This window comes from Astatotilapia calliptera, chromosome 22 (genome assembly GCF_964374335.1).
Source record: "Astatotilapia calliptera chromosome 22, fAstCal68.1, whole genome shotgun sequence".
In the NCBI taxonomy this organism is placed as follows: domain Eukaryota; kingdom Metazoa; phylum Chordata; class Actinopteri; order Cichliformes; family Cichlidae; genus Astatotilapia; species Astatotilapia calliptera.
This window is the reverse complement of record NC_137442.1, coordinates 37,136,262-37,156,667: the sequence shown is the minus strand read 5'-3', so window position 1 is coordinate 37,156,667 and position 20,406 is coordinate 37,136,262. Positions and strand designations below refer to the sequence as shown.

At 45.5% G+C, this 20,406-nt stretch overlaps 1 long non-coding RNA gene across 1 annotated transcript; it reads right to left on the bottom strand.

Moving 5' to 3' along the window:
- Positions 1-2,016: 2,016 nt before the first annotated feature.
- LOC145423745 (uncharacterized) lies at positions 2,017-3,029 on the bottom strand. The gene is made up of 3 exons (XR_013904786.1): positions 2,952-3,029; positions 2,794-2,872; positions 2,017-2,387 (listed from the first exon to the last, which is right to left on the bottom strand). It is a non-coding gene; the product is annotated as an uncharacterized LOC145423745 (long non-coding RNA).
- Between the last annotated feature and the right edge of the window lie 17,377 nt (positions 3,030-20,406).

Here is a 20,406-nt window from a genome sequence, read left to right as displayed (position 1 = left end):
CATCTTCCACACATTTTCTGATAAGTCCGCAGACTGAATCCGTGTACTCATCGATGTCATTAGCAGCCACGTGAAACATTTCCCAGTCCGCGTGATCAAAACAGTCCCGCAGCATGGACTCCGATTGGTCCAACCAACGGTGCACCGCCCTCAGGGTTGGAGCTTCCTGTTTCAGCTTCTGCCTGTAGGCGGGCAGGAACAGGACGGAGCAGTGGTCTGATTGGCTGAATGGGGCGCGGGGAGGGCTTTGTACGCATCCCGGAAGGAGGTGTAGCAGTGGTCAAGTAGCCGGTCTCCACGAGTGTTGAAATGGATGTGTTGGTGGAGTTTTGGTGAAAGTTTCTTCAGGGTTCCTTTGTTAAAGTCCCCGGTCGTGATAAACGCCGCCTCTGGGTGTGCGGTTTCATCACTGTTGATCGCGCTGTACATTTCCCTGAGTGCTCGGTCAGTGTCGGCTTGTGGGAGAATGCAAACAAATTCCCTCGGTAGCCAGAATGGCCGGCACTTAATCATCAGGTACTCCAGGTTCGGTGAGCAGAAGGATTTGACCGGGTGCACGTTCGCATAATCACACCAGCTGTTGTCTATCATGAAACACACACCACCGCCTCTGCTTTTCCCAGTAAGCTCCCATGACCTGTCCACGCGGTGCACAGAGAACCCCGGTAGTTGTATTGCAGAGTCCAGTACCTTGTCTGATTGCCAGGTTTCTGTGAGGCAGATCACGCAGCAGTCCTGCATCTCTCGCTGGAATGAGATCCAAACTCGCACAGCTTGTTCTCCAGAGACTGCACAATAGCCAGTAATAAACTGGGTAGTGGTGGTCTGTTAGTGCCTGGAGCTGTACACAATGCACAAGAAAGATAATAATGTAATATCGCTCACACCAAAAATACAAGGGGTTGAGTTACAGATGGAAGCGCCATACAAATACTGCCCTCTCACTGATCTCATATGAAGATTACAGAGACAAATTCCCCATTCTGAAACTGAAACACACTTCAGTGAAACTGAAAACATACACAGGTGAAAGAATAACTCCTCTGAGAAAACTAAAAGTGAAAGTGGAATATGAGAAAAAGAAATGCAACCTGGAACTTTATGTTCTGAAAAATGGAGGTGTGCCATTATTTGGGCGTGACTGGTGAAACACATCCACCTCAACTGGAAAGAAATAAAGTCAATGAGACTGGAACGAGGCCTAAGTGCACATTCTGTGGATGAAAGACTGAAACAGATACTTAACAGCCATGCCCAGGTGTTCAAAGATGGAATCGGCACCCTGAAAAATATTAAAGCACAGATAATACTGGATTAATAATAATAATAATAATAATAATAATAATAATAATAATAATAATAATAATAATAATAATAATGAAATGGATTGCATTTATATAGCGCTTTTCGGGACCCCTCAAAGCACTTTACAATTCCACTATTCATTCACTCTCCCATTCACACACTAGTGGAGGCAAGCTACAGTTGTAGCCACAGCTGCCCTGGGGCAGACTGACAGAAGCGAGGCTGCCATATCGTGCCATCGGCCCCTCTGGCCATCACCAGTAGGCGGTAGGTGAAGTGTCTTGCCCAACGACACAACGGCCGAGGCTCGAACCGGCGACCTTCCGATTACAAGACGAACACCCAACTCTTCAGCCACGATCGCCCAATGCAAAACAAAGATTCCACAAAGCACGTCCTGTACCTTATGCTTTATGCCCCAAAGTCGAAGCAGAGCTCCAACGCTTGTGTAACGCAATCTGTACTTACGCCAAACCTTTAATGCGTGGAAATCAGGACTGTTGACCTTGGGCCGTTCACTAGGTGTTGGTGTCATCAATTTCACCCCGATGTTTAACCCAGAATCACAGTTTCTCTAGAAATAGGTTACAAGAAATCAAATGTATCCCAAATATCTGTATCCCATCAGAGGCTAGTTTCGTAAAGGAGATTGGTAGTAACTGCTCCACCACAGGAACAATAAGGCTTCCAGCACACAATGGACACAATTACTTAGCATAAACACATTTATTTGACACAATTTTAAATAATAAACCCTTTTTTTTGTAGTGTCTTTCCACTCAGTGTCACAAGGAAAATAAAATAAATAAAATCAAATATGTATCCTTTAAGGTCCTTTGGCCAAAAGAAAATCACCTGAGCTCAGGGAAAAGTAAAGTGCATCGTTGGGGTCCTTTGAATTGTTCCTACCGCTCTGTTGGAACGGTGTAGCATCCAATAATAGCATCCAGCAAGCAGAAGTATCCACCCGCAGCAACGACCATCTATTTGCCAGGACGGTTCAGCAGAGTCATCAGATGAGGACTTCCACAAGGCAGTTCATCCAGTAGGATCCAGGGCACCAAAAGGGCAAACAAACCAGCCTACATACAAGTGTGCAGAAGAATTAACTAAAATATTTGTAAGTCTCAGTACCACTGACTCAGTGTCCATGTCACTAACGGCTTATTTAACAGACATACCATTATAATAATACAGGTTTGTCAAAATAAAAACAGAACAGAACATAAATGCTGTTAACAATGTTTATTAATGCTGTTCTCTTAGGCATAACATAATAACACTGTAACTGACCTCGTGTCGGCCGCCATTTCAGGACATTAGCCAGGCTCATTTAATGGCTAGCTTGCTAACAGTCAGCCAATAACACACGTTATACAATATTTAGCCTCTTTCTTAACAAACATGACAGCGGTAGATTTGATACCTCGCTGCAGTATAATAAGGCACAAAACATTTCATACGAACATGAGCTGCACGCTAACTCACCAGAGGGGTTCGTGTAATGGCGAATGGCTGTCGGATTCAGCTCAGCTTCACGTTCGTAACCGCTACAAGACTCCTTTTTCTAACAACATATTAAATCATTAGCTTCACATATAAAAGGTTTTTAAAACTATTTACAGCAACTCAAATGTCTAATGTACCCGAATTTCCAGCTCGCAGAGGGCATGAGAGCAGCATGCGCCTCATCGGATGAACGGAAGGAAAAAACTCTGTAGCTGGACTAGAGAGTGGCTATGTGCACGGCACAGTGGTGCGTTCAGTGACTACCAAATAATCAGAAATCCCATACTCAAACAATGATCTGGGTTACACTTGGAAGAGCAAGGAATACTCACCAAGGTGGAATGGTCAGATTGGGCTACACCAATAGTATCAGTAAGCAAGAAAGCAAGTGACAGTGTGCGGATCTGTGGTGATTTTAAGGTTTCAGTGAACCCAGTTCCCCGCATAGATCAGTACCCACTTCCACGGATAGAAGACATAGTCACAGCAGTGGCAGGTGGCAAACACTTTTCAAAAATTGACCTTGCCCAGGCTTATCTCCAGATGGAAGTAGAAGAGACATCCAAGAAATATCTGGTGATAAACACTCACAAAGGCCTATATCAGTACAACAGACTGGTATTTGGTATCGCCAGTGCCCCAGCAGTATGACAACGTGCCGTGGATCAGGTCCTACAAGGCATTCCATGAACACAGTGTTTTCTGGATGACATAATCGTCACTGGTGTTGATGAGGAGACTCATCTGGCTAACCTAACAGCAGTCCTGGCCAGGCTAGAAAAATATGGACTGAGAGCAAACAAAAACAAATGTGAGTTTTTTTAAGGATGCCATTGAGAATTGTGGACACAAGGTCGACAGAGTTGGGCTCCACAAAACCGAGGACAAAGTTGAAGCAGTCCTGAAGGCACCGGAACCTAAAAATGTGAGTCAGCCACGCTCATTCTTGGGTTTAATTAATTATTACCACAAGTTTCTACCAAACCTTTCAACAGTCCTGCACTTAGGTAATTCTCTGGAGTACGCAGAGAACTGCCATTAGGTAGTTCTCTGCGTACTCCACCCGTAAAGACCAACTATCCGTTTACCGAGGATTTGTCATGTGGGGAACTCCTGTCATCCTTCCACCCAAACTACGTACAAAGGGACTGGACTCACTGCACGATGGACATTTGGGTGTGGTTAAGATGAAAAGTCTTGCTAGAAGCTATGTTTGGTGGCCAGGCATTGACTGTGAAATAGAGAATATGGCTAAATCCTGCACTGGTTGCCAGCAGACGCTGCGCCAGCCTCAAACAGCACCTGTACACGTGTGGGAGTGGCCATCCGCTCCATGGCAACGCATTCATATAGAATATGCTGGCCTATTTATGGACCAAATGTTCCTGGTTGTAGTTGATGATCACTCAAAGTGGCCAGAAATCTTCCCCGTAAAGCAAGCAACAGGTGTCAGCACAATCAATAGTCTTCGGTCACTGTTTGCACGCACAAGTCTGCCACAACAGCTCGTAAGTGACAATGTTGCCCTGTACCTGTGCATGTGCAATGACAATAAAGTTGAATTCTATTCTATTCTATTCTATGGTGGTCACTTTACTGGAGAGAAGTTCCAGTGTTTCCTTAGGAGTAACGGCATACGACATGTCACTTCAGCTCCCCATCGTCCTGCAACAAATGGACAAACTGAACGGTTTGTCCAGTCCTTCAAGCGGTCAAGAAAGCTAGTTGCTTATATTGACCGCTACAACAGAAAATCGACAATTTCTTACTGGCTTACAGGAATGCCACACAAGCAACAACTGGACACACACCTGCAATGCTCTTCATGGGACGGAATCTGAGATCACGTCTAGATTTGCTGAAACCAGACATTCGCAAGGATGTCCAAGATAAACAGTCTTCCATGTTGGAAGCAACAAGAAACAAAACCAGATTCTTCAATGTTGGACAAAAAGTTCTCACCAGAGACTACAGAGCCCCAAGTCAGAACTGGCAGTCTGGCACGATTCTGTCACGGACCGGACCACTGACATACACCATAAATGTTGGAGCCAACTTTGTCTGCCGTAGACATGTTGATCACATTCTAGATGCGGAAAGTCACATGGTTCCACAGCAATCTGAGAGCACATCTACACCTCAAGATTCAGAAGAGTTTGCCTTCGCTTCACCACCTGAGGTTCAGGGTTTGTGTCCTTGGGCGAGACACTTCACCTACCGCCTACTGGTGATGGCCAGAAGGGCCGATGGCGCGATATGGCAGCCTCGCTTCTGTCAGTCTGCCCCAGGGCAGCTGTGGCTACAACTGTAGCTGCCTCCACCAGTGTGTGAATGGGTGGATGACTGGGTGTGTAAAGCGCTTTGGGGTCCCTAGGGGGGACTAGTAAAAGCGCCATACAAATACAGGCCATTTATGTTGTAGGCATTTGCCTGAAAATATCTTGATTGTTTGATACTTATTGTGTTCATCAAAGCTGGATGGGAGGAACTGTTATGTATTTAGTAAAATCAGTTTATATTTTTGTGGTACTACTTTCTGTGTAAAGTGGAGAAGACCAAGTGTGGTGTATGTGCGCATTGTTATGCCTGTGCTGTTCCACAACATGGTTAATAAGGTAAGTTACTAACAACCGAAAAGGTGTTGTTACTTTACCAGTTAAGTTATAAGAGAGAATATAACAAAACAGTTCTTTCCTGCACAGGCTGAGGAAAAATAGAATAATATATAAAACAGCAACAGCTCTGGATTTCCAACAATAAATGAGATGCAGGAAAGTGATTTGATGTGATGTTGATATTGCTGCTGTCAAAAACTCAGTGCCAGCATAATCCTTGTGTCAGTGTCAGAGCACTGAGCCTTTACAGCAGAGTGTGTAGCACACACACAGTGCTGCTTGTTTGCTGCTAACATCCTGTATGTAGACGAATAAGAGGATCAGCACTGGCATGAAAATGAGTCAAGGAGCTGAAAGACCCTACAGAAGCACAGTAACTTGTTCTCATCAGTGCCAAACCCTGACTTCACCATCACAGCATGAAACTATTCTCAGACACTTAGTGTAATAGCAGCACTTGCAACAGGTGCACAACAGGGTAACAGCGAGACAACAACTAAACAAAAATGGTTTTACAGGTGGAGGCGACTGACATCTTCTCCCTCTTCATCTTTTCTGACAGTTTATACTTTACTTTTATTTATTTATTTATTTTCTATATTTTACTGAATTATTATTGTGCCTTTCATTTATTTTAATGGCATTTTTCATTGTTAAGCACTTTCTGCAGCACCGACCGTTGGTAATGTGTTATATAAATAAACTTGATGGCCTATCATGTACACCAGATGTACGTACGTACTTTACTCTAACAAACCAAACTGATCCAGATCCTACCAGAACACTTTAACTTCTACCTAATTTCAACGTAAAACTTCAGACTACTTATTCAGATTACACAGATCAACAATGCAGGAAGGTTTTGATTGATTGATCATACTTTATTCATCCCGAGGGAAATTGGGTTAAGCCTGCCAGCCGTGCCAGCGCCGTCTTACCCTTCAGACCATACATACGTTACACAAACATCAAATGGGGAAGACAGGTCAGAGAGGTATAACATGGAAAAAGCACAACATGAGGAAAGATAAGGAGAAAAAATAACTCCCCCCAGACTAAGCTCCAACAGGGCGATTAGTTTGAGAACATAAAAAAAACACCTCTGCACATGGTCCTGAAATCTGTGAACCTGGGAACTTTTTCGTGATGATGAGTTCAAAAAGGAAACTGAAGCCAACTGAATCAGCAGCATGGGACGCATTACTGCAGACTGTCCAGCATTTTCTTGGCAGTCACAGAGAAGAGAATTGTGATGAGTTTGCAGTTAACATGGTGAAAGCATAGCAGCTAATGAGTGGCAGAATGTCACTGAAGATGCAGTCTGAAATTGTCATCTCGACTTTTTTCCACCAGATCTCGGCGACTGTCAGCGAGCATGGGAAAGATTTCATCAAGATTTAGAAGTGATGAGAAACTGATGTCAGGGAAATTTTAATCAGAGCATGATGGGAGACGGCAGTTGGTTCTTGCAAAGACAGCTTTACACCAAGTGTAGAAGGCAGTGCCTTAACCTTTTTGAGCACACTGACCTTATTTTATTTTGAGGTAAATTAAGAGAAAGTCTGCTTTAACTTGTAACTTGTCTCTATTATTGTTTTTAGGTCAGTTTTCATAATAAAGACACTAAACATATTTTTAGGTGGATAATATTAAAAAAAAGATATATTGATATTTAAAAGAGTCAAAATATCAGTGTTGTGTATCTTAAAAATCTTAAATCAGATTTCATATCAGTATAAAACCTAATGGAGAGTTGTTCTGTCATGCTGTGGCAGACAGGACCCAAACATGAAAAGGAAACTCAGAGCGGCAGCTCTATTTGCTGGGAAATAAACTCAGACATTACAAATGAACAAAACAGGAACTGGAAACTAGGAACTCATGAAAAATAAACTAGAAAACACAGAGCAAAGAGTTCTCAGGAGCCACGAAAAAACCCACAGCAATGAGGGGGCACGACGCAACAACAGACAGAGGAAAACACAGGGCTTAAATACACATGGGAGTAACGAGGGGATGGGAAACTGGAGGGAAACACAGCTGGGACTAATCAGACATAACGAGACGGGGAGGAAGCAAAACTGAATACACTGAATACACGATGAAGGACTATCAAAATAAAAACGGGAAACATGAGGCCTTCACAAAGACGTGGATTCAACACTGTGACATGGAGACATGACTGACTCAGAGAACAGAGGGAACATGAAACATGGAGACAAGCGTAACTAAACGTGGAACACAGTGAAGGCACAGTGACAGAAAACTCGGTGCTAGAAACCAAGACTATGACACACATACAGGGAGAACATGCACTAAACCAAAGTTTAGTCCAGGACCTGAAACACAAAGTACTGTGACATGTTCTATATCACACCAAAAAACATTTTTGTAGACCAACTTTTATCATTGGTTTCTAAAGGAGTTAAAGGTCTTACAGAGCTAGAAGCAAACATGTCAGTTTGCAATGCAAAGCTAGTGGATTTATTGCGTGTGTGGGCTGTTAACTGTGTGCGTATGAATGTGTGGGTGTCTAAAGATATTCTTCTGATATTTGCCTGTAATGATGCTGATGCTGCTTCTTTCCCTCTCTATGTTAAGAGTATTTTGATTTGTAGGTACATCAGGTTATCAGCAAATTGGAAGGTTGGCAGCTCTGGTCTGCTGCTCTACTCTTCATGCCTTAGGCAAGCTACTAAACCCAAGTTGCGCTCGAATGCATCCACTGGAGTGTCAGTGTTACTTAAAAAGTGGTTGTGTGAATGAGGCATGTTATATAAGGTGCCTTCAGTGCTCAGGTAATGTGCTATTTAAGAGCCAATATTTGTTATGGCTCGTAAACTCTTACATGAGCTTGTCTTGGAGTAGAAGATGGGGAGGGGGTGCCTGTTTAATTATTTACTTTGGGTAAGGTAGCGATGACTACTGTGCCGATTTCTGAAACAAACAAAAGTGACGGTGAGCAGCTTTGGAAGTTCAGATGTCTTAAAACAGGGGTCCCCAAACTTTTTCCAGTGAAGGCCACATAACTTTTCCCTTCTCTGATGGGGGGCCAGGGTCAGTTTGTAACAGAAAAAGTGTGACGATCGCAGGGGTGTCGAAATGTAAACATTTATTGTTTTCCAGAAAGCCGCACATAATCAAGTACTAATAACCCTTTCCTAGATCAAATAACACCCTCTCTGGGTTCTTAACAGAAAAAATGAACTCAGGAAATACATAACAACACTGTTTATAAAATCAATAAATAACCACATAACCCTCTCTGGGTTCTTCACAATCGTGGGTAAAAGTTAAGCTTCAGTTGTCAGAGCAGAATCTCTTAAATGACTCATACGAGCAGTCTCTCAAAGTTCTTGTGTTCTTTCGTTATAATCCAGTTTTGTAGGTTCCAGTAGGGTAGTGAGAGAGATACAGATATTGACGGGGTCGGGTTATGTAAAAAAGTTTAATTGTTATACTTTGTTCATTGGTTCAAAGGTACCCCACACTTCCTTTTTTTTTTGCTTGTTTGTTCTGGTGTATTTTTCATTTGAACTGTTCATCTGCCAGAGTACTCATACTTACAAGACATTGAACACCTCATTGGTGTGTTAGAAAACCTTTTGTGACGTATGTTCCTTCAAGGGGATTGGAGTCGTTTTTCCACCGTAGCGAAGGGCTAGGAGTTGTTTTTAATTTGACTTTGGAATAAAACATATGAAGTGAAAAAGCAACTCTCGTGGTCATCCCTGCCTGAAAGCTGCAACAGTAGCCTAGTAGACACCACTGTTTGCTCTCTCTAATCAACTTCCCTCTGAAAACCATAAAGCAGGCAGGCTGAGAAACTCAACTACTGTAAGTGATACAGCACCTACACAGCACAATATATTTCTATACCAGTATGGCTGTGGAGATGGAGTTTATCCCAGTAGATTTTATTATGATTATATGTGTTTATACTCAGAATGACTCATTCAAATCAGAAAAGTGAGCTTACCTATGTACTGTATATTCATCAGTGTGAACTGTGGGCCTGCATCTGGCCAGTGAGAAGTTGAAGTCACAGCCAGTCTCAAACACTGATGCAGATGTTCATCTGTCAATCTTGATCTCATCGGAGTTTTCAGGAGTTTCATGCGTGAAAAGGTTTGCTCGCAGATATACGTGCTGCCAAAAAGTGTGGACATCTACAGACAATACAGAAGCAGCCGTTAAACACTGAACGCGCACACGATCCACACTAGCTTAATGATCCCACACCGGTGGGAGCTCCAACACTCTCCTAAGTAGCTCCCCCGACGAGCCCTGATCACCAACAGGTGTGTGGCAGGAACTTCAGGTGTGGCCAGTCCTCCTGCAGGGCCACACCCATCAGGCCTGCATGTGGCTGTTCTCCATCCTCCAGCCACACATGTACACACCCTGCCTCTACATATGAGTGGAAACCCAAACACATCATAGTGCAGAAAAACACACATCCCCAAATAACAACAACACTAGTAATAATAATAATAATAATAATAATAATAATAATAATAATAATAATGATAATCCATCCTGCTCACGGACCCCCGAGTCCTCCAGAGTCGGGTCCGTGACACACAGTTCTGTAACTCGGCCAGCTCAAACTGATAAAAAGGCTTCATCGATGTCAGCAAAAAAGGGTTCTGGAAAAGACGGATTTCTTTTGCATGAACATGTAGTTGACGGAATCGCACACCGAACTCCGCCTTTAGCATTTCCAGTGCTTCCACCCACTTTTTAGCTGGGAACAGGACCGCTGTAGAAAGTTTTTGGGTAGCAGGGAGATGGGTGAAGTTGTGCTTTTTCACTTGTTCCAAAAGCAGCGCTAGTTTCAACTCATATGCTTTTATGTGGGAATACATGTCCAAATGAGTTTCCCCTGGCCTTGTAGCTGCAAGTTAAGGCCGTTCAGAATTTCTGTCACGTCTGTTAATGTGAGGTGCCATTTCCATTCTGGGTCGATCAGTTCTGGGACCGCTTTGCCTTTTGAATGAAGAAATGCATTAATTTCGGGTAGCAGCTCGTAAAAACGCCTCAAAGCTCTGCCGCGGCTCAACCATCGGACCTCTGTGTAGTACAGCACATCTCCGTACGCAGACTCCAGTTCAGACAGGAATTGTTGGAACTGCCCGTGTCTTAGTCCATTTTCTCTGATGAGGTTTATGCATGATACCACAGCCTTCATGACAGAATCCCACTTCAATACTTTGCAGCACTGTGCTTGCTGGTGAATTAGGCAGTGGACTTATAGCGGGGTGGTGAGACCCCGTTCTTCCATCTCACGGTTCATGCATCCTATTAGGCCCCAAGATGCGCCCACATACCCGTCAGTCGTGATGCTAGCAAGCTTTGCCCAGTCCAGATCAAACTCTTCCATGGTTTGACATACTTTGTCGAAAATATCCTCCCCCATCGTAGTGCCTTTCAGACTTTGGAGGGCTGCCAGCTCCTCGCACATCTCAAAGTTTGTGCTAACTCCACGAATAAAAATAAGAAGCTGCGCTGTGTCCTGCATGTCGGTGCTCTCATCCAGTGCTAATGAAAAAAGTCACATTCTTTCGTCTTCTGCTGCAGCTGGGCATACACATTACCCCCTATTTCTTCCACGTGTCTGGTGATTGTACTCGCCGACAGACTCGCAGCATTAAAGACATCTTTCTTCTCGGGACACACCTCCTCCACGACAACATTCAAACACTTCTTGACAAACTCTCCCTCAGTGAAAGGTTTACCACAGCTTGCTATCAGTTAAGCAACACGAAAGCTGGCCCGAACTGATGATTGGTTCAGCTGAGTTTGGCGTACAAATGTAGTCTGCTGAGCTAACAGTCCACTTTCTAGCTTTGAGAGTTTGTCTGTTCGCATTTGGCCTTGCAAGCTATCATACTTGTCTTTGTGACTACATTCATAATGTCGGTGCAGATTGTATTCTTTGAATCCAGCCACCATCTCTTGGCAGATGAGACAGACAGCCTTTTCTTTGCATTGAACAAAAAAAATAATCGTGTGTCCACTGCAGGTTAAATACCCTTTATTCTGAATCAGTTTTTCTCTTACCTAACCTTTTTGCCATTTTTCATTCTGGGGGGTCATGTTCACGTTCTGGACAAAATGAGATCATAGTAGCAACATTTTTTTTAGCGTGGTTCACAATTCGAATCAAATGAGCTTTATTGACGTGAGGAAACATTTCCAGGGATTCAGTCGGGCAGGCCCACTACACCCCAGTGTTCTATGGGTGCATTAGTCTCGATTGCGTGGCCAGACTGAAAAATAATAATGTGTGTCCGGCCCGTGGGCCGTAGTTTGGGGACCACTGTTTTAAAAGCAGCGATAGAGGACAGAGAAACTGGCATCCCGGTGTAAGGAATGTTTACTGCTGTGTTTGCAAATGACTGATATGGAGAAGCAGACTGGCAACACGGTTCCAGGAATGTGCACTGTTATATTTTGTGAAAGATGGATTGAAGTACTTTGCAATAATCTAGAGATTTCAGACCTACCATTTATTAGCTCAAACATCCAACGACATGAATGCTTTAAAAGCATCAACATCAGCTTTTCTCTGACAGCATGGTGGGAGTTTCTAAAAATGACAGAGTCTTTATCACCGCGGGCCGTACGCGTGTCTTAGTGCAGTTGAACATAATCCACAAAGTCTGCTTGTAGTCGAAAAACAAACAGGCAAACATTTATTTCCACAGTTTTGAAATACAGTGATCCATTTGAATGTTCCAGTACACTGTAAACACGGTAAGAAACTGTTTTTCTCCACAGCTAGTTAAAGCCCCCGTAGCTCCACACTGCCTGTCGCGAACCCTCCCCCTATGCACAGTTACCATGTGCTAAAGGAACAGTAGGTAAAAATTAAATAAGGCAAGAAAATACAATTTAACTGTAAATCTTATGCTAAACAAATTATAAAGTAAAAACTGAAATCCCCCATTATCTTACACTTATCCTTATCCAAAATGATTCAAATTATTAACAAATATACACTCTGTGCAATCTGAGTAAACTAAGAGATGATTAGACCTTTATCCTATACATTCCCGGCCCCTAATTGTTCTATAAACTTATAAACAATTATTAACAATTTGGCACAATGATCATATTAACAACATAGGCATTCAGTCCTTAGAACATAATTTCTTCTTTCTTCTGATGTCAGAGGTCACCAGTACATGACATACCGTGGGAGTCCAGCCTTTACCACTGACTCATACTGCTTCTAGGAGCAGACAGACCTTAGTGATTGGTCTATCCAGTTCACTGGTCTTGGTCTTCACACGAACCCTGCGAACAAGGCCATGTTCATCCGGCATGGCTTGAGTGACTCTACCAATGAGCCAAGAGTTTCTTGGTGCTGTTTCGTCCACGAGCAAAACAATGTCTCCAGGCACAAAGTTCCTAGACACCCGTGTCCACTTCTGCCGTGTCTGAAGCTGAGGCAAATACTCTCTCACCCAGCGCTTCCAGAAAAGATCTGCCATATATTGAACTTGCCTCCATCTTCGGCAGGCATAGATGTCCTCCTTTTGGAACAGTCCTGGGGGAAGAGATGGCCTTGCTTTTAAGAGCAGGAGATGATTTGGATTGAGTGCTTCCAAGTCATTAGGGTCATTGGAGGGTGTAGTAATAGGCCGACTGTTGAGGATCGCTTCGGTTTCACAAAGAAATGTCTGAAGGCTCTCCTCATCCAGACTTTGAGTTTTAAGGGTGGCACCAAGGATTTTTCTGACCGATTTAATCAAACGTTCCCATACCCCTCCATGGTGAGAAGCGGCTGGAGTGTCAAAGGTCCACTTAATGCCCTTTTGCGTCAACGTGCTTTCTATTTTACTGGTGTTCCACTCTTGAATAGCCTTCCTAAGTTCTCGTTCTGCACCGACAAAATTGGTCCCGTTATCTGAGCGCAGCTCTACCACTTGTCCTCTTCTTGCGATAAATCTGCGAAGAGCATTGATGAAAGAGTCGGTATCCAAAGATGCTGCCACCTCTAAGTGTACAGCTCGAATGGCCAAACAGGTGAAGATTACACCATATCTCTTCACAGTACTTCTTCCACGTTTGACTTCAAAGGGCCCGAAATAGTCTACTCCTGTCCTCGTGAATGGCGGTTCGTCAGGTGTAACTCTGTTTTGTGGCAAGTCAGCCATCTGTTGTTGCCCAACGATGCCATGCAGTCGTTGACACACAGTGCATTTGGAAAGAACTTTCCTGATAGCGCTGTTGGCTCTGGGAATCCAGAACCTTTGCCGTAGCTTGGACAGGACATGGTTGCATCCGCTGTGACCCACCTCCTTGTGTATTTCTTGTAGAATGAGCTCAGACACCCTAGAGCTCTTGTCCAGAATTACGGGGTGTTTGAACTCTTCCGGCAAGGCTGAGCGACTGAGCCATCCCCCAACTCTCAAGATCCCATCCTGAAGAAGCGGATTGAGCTTGTATATGTGGCCTTTAGTAGGGCAGTGACTTCTTCTTCAAAATTTTGTCCTTGGCAGTGGCTTATAATCTCAAGTTCAGCTTCTTTTAAGTCTTCCACTGTGAGGTTTTCTTTGCGATGGCTTAACCTGATGTTTGTCAGGGTTTGACTTTGCCGTGCTTTACTGATGTCTCGTGCAGTGTCAGCAGTCTGTTCTAGCCGTTCTTTGGCTCGAACCAGCAAGATATTCTTTACCTTAAGGATCCATGCCACAGCTTTCTTAAGGCGTATCCATGAGGAGTAGTGTTCTATCAACTGCTGCAGTACATCCGGTCCTTTATTTAATGCGAAGGTGCTAATGGACACATTCTTTTTGATCTCCGGGTCTGCTGGGTTAAGAGCTTCTAGATGATCAAGAGTCTTTGGCCAACTGTTGTTTGGTGCCGTGAGAAAGTCTGGTCCAGAAATCCAGACATGGTTCTGTAGGAAAAGGCCTACGTTCTGTCCTCTTGAGACACAATCAGCCGGATTGAGATGTGAGTTGATGTGTCGCCATTGAGAAGCCACGGACACTTTTAGGATTTGAGAGACGCGGTTGGCGACAAAGGTGCGGAACCTTGTTGTCTCGTTGTTTATGTACTTTAGCACTGCTGTACTATCAGTCCAAAACACCGACTCTGCAAGCTGTAGTTGTAGGTCTTTCCTTAACATCCTGTCCATTCATCCTGCCATAGTTGCTGCTGTTAATTCCAGGCGTGGAATGGTGGTGTGTTTGAGTGGCGCAACTCTTGCCTTCCCCATAACAAAGGAACAATGGACTTGACCATTCCAGCTTTTCTGCACCAGATAGGTTACCGTACCATAAGCCTCCTCACTAGCATCACAGAAATGATGAAGCTGAGCAAATGAAGTGCCTCCAAAATGTGCTGGCTTGAAAGATCGCTCGACTTCAAATTCCCGGAGTAACTCCAAATCGTTAAGCCATTCATGCCACTGCTGAGCAAGATGTTCTGGAATGACGCTATCCCAGCTAATCTTTAGCCTACAGCACTCTTGCAAAATCCTTTTAGCCGGCAGAACCACTGGTGCCAAGATGCCTAGTGGGTCGTAGATGGAACTTGCAATAGAAAGAATGTTCCTCCTTGTGGGCTTTTTCTCCTGAATGGCAATTCGGAATTTGAAGCTATCAGACGTCCAGTCACACCACTGTACTCCCAGTGCTCTCTCTATGGGCAGTACATCCTGATCCAAGTCCAGATCTTTAACTTCCTTTGCCCTTTCTGTATCAGGAATGGATGCCAGCACCACGCGACTGTTGCTTATCCATTTCATCAACCTGAATCCTCCTGTTTGACAGGCCGCTTTCACATTGTGGAAAAGCAACACAGCTTCATCCTCAGAGCCAACTGACTTCAGGCAGTCGTCCACGTAAAAGTTCTGCAGTATGGCTTCAATAGCTGTACCGTCAAACTGGTCCCTGTTGTCCTCAGCACACCGTCTCAGAGCATAGCTGGCACAGCTTGGTGATGACGTTGCGCCAAATAGGTGCACAACCATCCTGTATGCCACTAGAGGTTGGTTAATGTCTCCATTTGGCCACCATAAGAACCTTAAGAGGTCTGTGTCTTCTGGTGGAACCTTTACCTGGTGGAACATGGCTTCCACATCGGCCATGACAGCTTCAGGTTCTTGGCGAAATCTTGTGAGAACTCCAATCAGAGTACTGGTAAGGTTCGGCCCTTGAAGAAGTTGCCCATTCAACGTGAACCCCTGATAGGCAGCTCCACAGTCGAATACAACACGCATTTTGTGCTTTTTGGGATGGTACACTCCATGGTGTGGGATGTACCAAACCTTTCCATCACTGCGCTTGAGGTCGTTGTCAGGGACCTTCGCGGCATAGCCCTTGGAGATCAGATCCTCCATGAAAGCAATATAGTCCTCACGAAATGTGGGGTTTTTCAGAAGCTTCTTCTTCAAATTTAAGGCGCGCTGTTCTGCTAGCACTCGGTTGTTGGGCATTTGAATCCCTTTGTTCTTAAGAGGTAGACCAATGCAGTAATGTCCGTTAACCAGCCTGGCAGAATGTGTTACGCTGTCCATGAATTGGAGATCTTCCCTAGACATTTCCAGTTGCTCTTCCTGGTTGCATTCAGGAAAGTCATATTTGAGCTGCTGTTTCCACAGGTCATCCAGTTTGGCCACAGATATTCGATTTGATGTGATAGTTACTGCTTTGCTCCGTGCAGCTCTGCGATTGCCATCCCGCAGCGGCCCATTCACTGTCCAGCCAAGGCTTGTTTTTACTGCATAGGGTCCATCGTCTATGCTGTGAATGACTTCCTCTGGCTCCATAGCCCTTGGTACATTAGTTCCGATTAGCAGACCTATTTCTGCATCGATGTAGGGTATTTGCACCTGCTTTAGATAAGGCCATTTGTCCACGTCTGCCTGCAGTGGAATGTTCCTTTTGTCGGCTGGGAGTGCAATCTGAGTAAACTAAGAGATGATTAGACCTTTATCCTATACAGTCTTCATTAATCCCATGCAAACGTACACCTATCTGGAACAACCCTGACATATTACAAAACAATAATATGATAAACTTTTCAGATTGGAGTGGTAAAGGAATCAAATACTTAGAACATATACTAGAAGGAACAGAATTTATTTCATTTGACGGACTAGTTACACAATATGGGATCAACAAGAAAAGATTTTTAGAATATCAACAAATTAAATCCATAGTAAAAAAGAAATTTAAACCGGGTCAAGTTGAACTACAAACACCACCAAGTGTGGTTCAATTTCTTACTCTTAAAACCCCGAAATTACTTTCCAAAATATACAGAATGCTTTCTAAAACAGATGAATCAATATCACTTCCTATTGCAAAATGGGAAGCGGATTTATCAGTTAACTTAGACCTAAACTTCTGGTCTCAGATTTGCTTAAAAACCTTTCATCTAATTAGAAATCCCAGTCTTCAATTAATTCAATACAAAATATTACATAGAGTGCACTATACAGGTCATCGGATGTTCAAGATGGGCTTTACGTCTACCAACAACTGCTCACACTATCAAACCAATTCACCGGATAATTATATCCACGCTCTTTGGTTCTGTCCACCAGTTCAGAAGTTTTGGCGCGAGATATGTGAAGACTTATCGAAGTGTCTGAAATGTAACATTCCAACTTCCCCCTTAGTGTGTTTGTTGGGCAGCTTAGATAATGTCACTTCAGAAAAGAATATCGCCCATATGGTTTTCACTGCCCTATGCATAGCCAAGAAAATAGTCCTCATGAACTGGAAAAATAAAAATAATCTTAATTCTAACCAATATAGAAATTATCTATTAGATTACATTAGTCTTGATCCAGCCTCTGCCACCACATCAGATCAATTGCTCTGGGCTCCTTTGATCAGCTCCATCACCTAGTGGGGGTGGGGGGTCATAGTTTGGTCCCGCCTTCACTGTTGTGATTGGTGTGGGGAAAGGGACAGGCTTAGGGCGTCGGGGGGTTCCCCGGAGGCATCTTCCTTGGGGGGCTCAACCCGGGGTAGCGGTCATGTCCAATTAGGGGCTCTGTTGGCTCTTAGGGGACGGTTTCCTCGTGGCTGCGTGCAGCGGGGCTAGGGGAGGGTCTGTGCTGACAGACGTGGGTTACTGACCTGGTAGCCTGGCTGCCCCTGGGTGGGTCCTGGACGGGCGTGAGGTTCTGGGGGTTCTGGGGGTGCTCCGTCTCCGGGCTGGGGCCCTGGCTGGGCCTTGGGGGCTTGGGTCCTGGTTGGTATGTTGCTGGGGTTGTGGACGGGTGGGTGTATGGGGGCCCAGTCCTGGCACAGGGTGCTGCCAGTGCATCAAGCCACCTGGGGGGCTCTTCAACTGGTGGGGGAGGTTGTCACATCTTGCAGGAGCTCTCCTCTCTCCAGGAACTGACTCTGCAGGAGGGGGAGATACAGGAGAGGTGGAGGAAGATCTCAGCCTGGACGTCTATTGTCTTGTGTAGTCTGGAAGATGAGTGGATGACGGGGTGGGTGCAGTTTTCTCTGTGGTGGGGTCCGGTGGGCTGCCCCGGTCTCTGTGGGGCCAGGCGGCGCTGCTGAACTAGGCCCCAGTCCGGATGGGCCTGGGCCCCCTTTCCCTGGCGGGTTGCAGAGTATGGGGGTGCCTACTGGGGTCAGCGGGGGAGCTGGCCCCAGGGAGGGGTCACTTGCCCCTCCCTTCCTTCCCTCCCCATCTCCAGCTGCCTCCCTCTTCCCGCTCCACCACAATCACCCACACATGCAGGGCCTTGGGGTAAAGGTGTGTCACCAGGGTGCAGAGGAGGCATCCCCCCCCTCTGTCCCCTTCTGGCTGCCTCTGCCTCAATTTTATCCCACAACTTAGACATTCACATTACTCACACTCTCATTACACATACATGTAGGATCTTGGGGGTGGGCAGGCTACACGGACTCCAAAAGACCATCAGGGTGTACACCTCACCCCTGGCGTCGTTGCCCACCTCTCAATTTTAAATACACGTAGACATTGAGGGCTAACAGGAGGGACTATGCGCTTACCTGCTGCTCTCTGGCAGGTAGCTCCATGCCCTCCTGGGTTTTAAATGCACCTTAGAACACACATGCATCAACACTACATATGAGCGGGTGGAGGGAGGTTTGGAGTCTTCTCTCACCCCCGTTCTCTGTTGCCTGTTGGAGCGGGGGGGGGGGGGGGGGGGGGGGGGGGCTAGGAGGAGGAGTTGGCCCTCCAATAGGGCTTTGGAGCGTGATGTCACGGGGGTGGGCGTGGAAAGGATTTTGGCCCGATCCGCCATTTTGGGGGTCTAAGTAAGGAGCAAAAGCATAGCCATGGTTCGTACTTGCTGTGTGGTCGGCTGCAATGTTCGATCTTACGACCGGCACGGGAATAAGTTTCGATTGTCTTCTTATGCTTTCCCAACCTGGAAGCAACATGAAGGAGCTCATGTATCGGATATTACCAAACGAAGGCATCTAGCCTGGATAGAAGCCGTGAGACGAGCTGATATCAAGTTCTGTTACGTCTCCAGATATATCAGCTGGTGTGCTCAAGACATTTTCATTCCGGTAAGTTCTAAATATGTTCACATCACACTTTATAGCTGAATAATATCATCGTTGGTGGTCTCAGAAGTTATAGAAATTGCGATCAAACATAGAATGGAGTGACTTGATTGGTTGATGTAAAGACAATAAATGAAATGAGACAGGAAGGACACAAATTGGCGTTAATAATTTACCCGATTATCAATGTGTTAATTTGCATGTACTTTACAATTATGGGCATATAATATGATAACGATATTTTAGCAGTTCAATGATAAATGTGTAACATTAATTATGGTGGGGGGTGGAAAATGGCTATTTCACTCGATGCACTCCAGCTGACTTACTTTGACGACGTACTCAGAGTTTGGCGGCTTGAAAATAGCCAAATCTTGCGCCCAGCCATTTGTAAATTGGATGTGCGCCTCCAGTGACTTGTAATTACGAAACTTGTTCGCTGTGTAAGCGCTTACTCCACAAACAAGATACGTGAAGATATCGGGGTAGGACAGTGGCGGTAAGTCGTCTGGGTCTTTACTCCACTGCCGTATTTCAAATGGGTCCAGATTTGCGATGCACTCTATTTTTTTTCCAAGTACCGCTGCTTCGCCTCTGGACGCAATCGGTCTCTATACCGTCCGTTTTCTTTTGAGCTGCTTTTAAGCATGTTTCTTGTCGTCGTTGTTCCAACACAGTGTGTTTGTTTTGATTCGTAGACCCCGAAAATGGAGCTGCAGAACACAATGCATTGCGGCGTGACGTCAACTCCAAAGCCCTATTGGGGTCTGGAGTGTGGGGCCTCCCTGTCTGCCTCCCCCCACCGCAGGGAAAAGGGTAACACCACCTGGGTCTGGGTGCAGTTCCCCCCTCCAGGGGCAAGGGTACCTAGACCCGGTTCGTAGAGTACGCTTGGGGAGTGTGATCGTGTGTACAGCGTCTCTTTATGTCTGTCTCCACGTTGGTTGAGTGTGGAGTAAGTGCATATGAGAGCATGAGGGTGGGAATGGATGTTTGTATCTGTGTGTGCCTGTATGTCTGTGTCTATATGTCAGGCTGGGTATCAGACGTCACCTCTCTGGGGACATCTCAGGCCCTCCAAGGTTTGGAGGCCTATCTCCACCCACCACCACTTCCCCTGCCAGTGGCGGACTCCCTCAGACATCGGTGCGTTGGTGGTTCTTTGTGTCTGGGGATGGGCGTCCAGGTACACACCGGCTCACTCCTTGGCGGCCGCTTATCGGGGCCTGGAGCCTGGGGCTCGCTCGGGCCACTTCGGAGGTGGGGTGCCCTCGGCCTCTCGGCCTGGGGCTCGGTCACTCAGGCACAGCTGGCTGCCGGCGGAGCTCACGGGCGCGTCACTGCAACTCCCCCTGGCTTCTGCTCCGCGGCTGCTGAGTGAGCCCTCATCTGGGACTCTCCTCAGCTCTTTCTGGGACAGTGGCGCGGCTGCCCCTCTGTTGGTCTTCCTT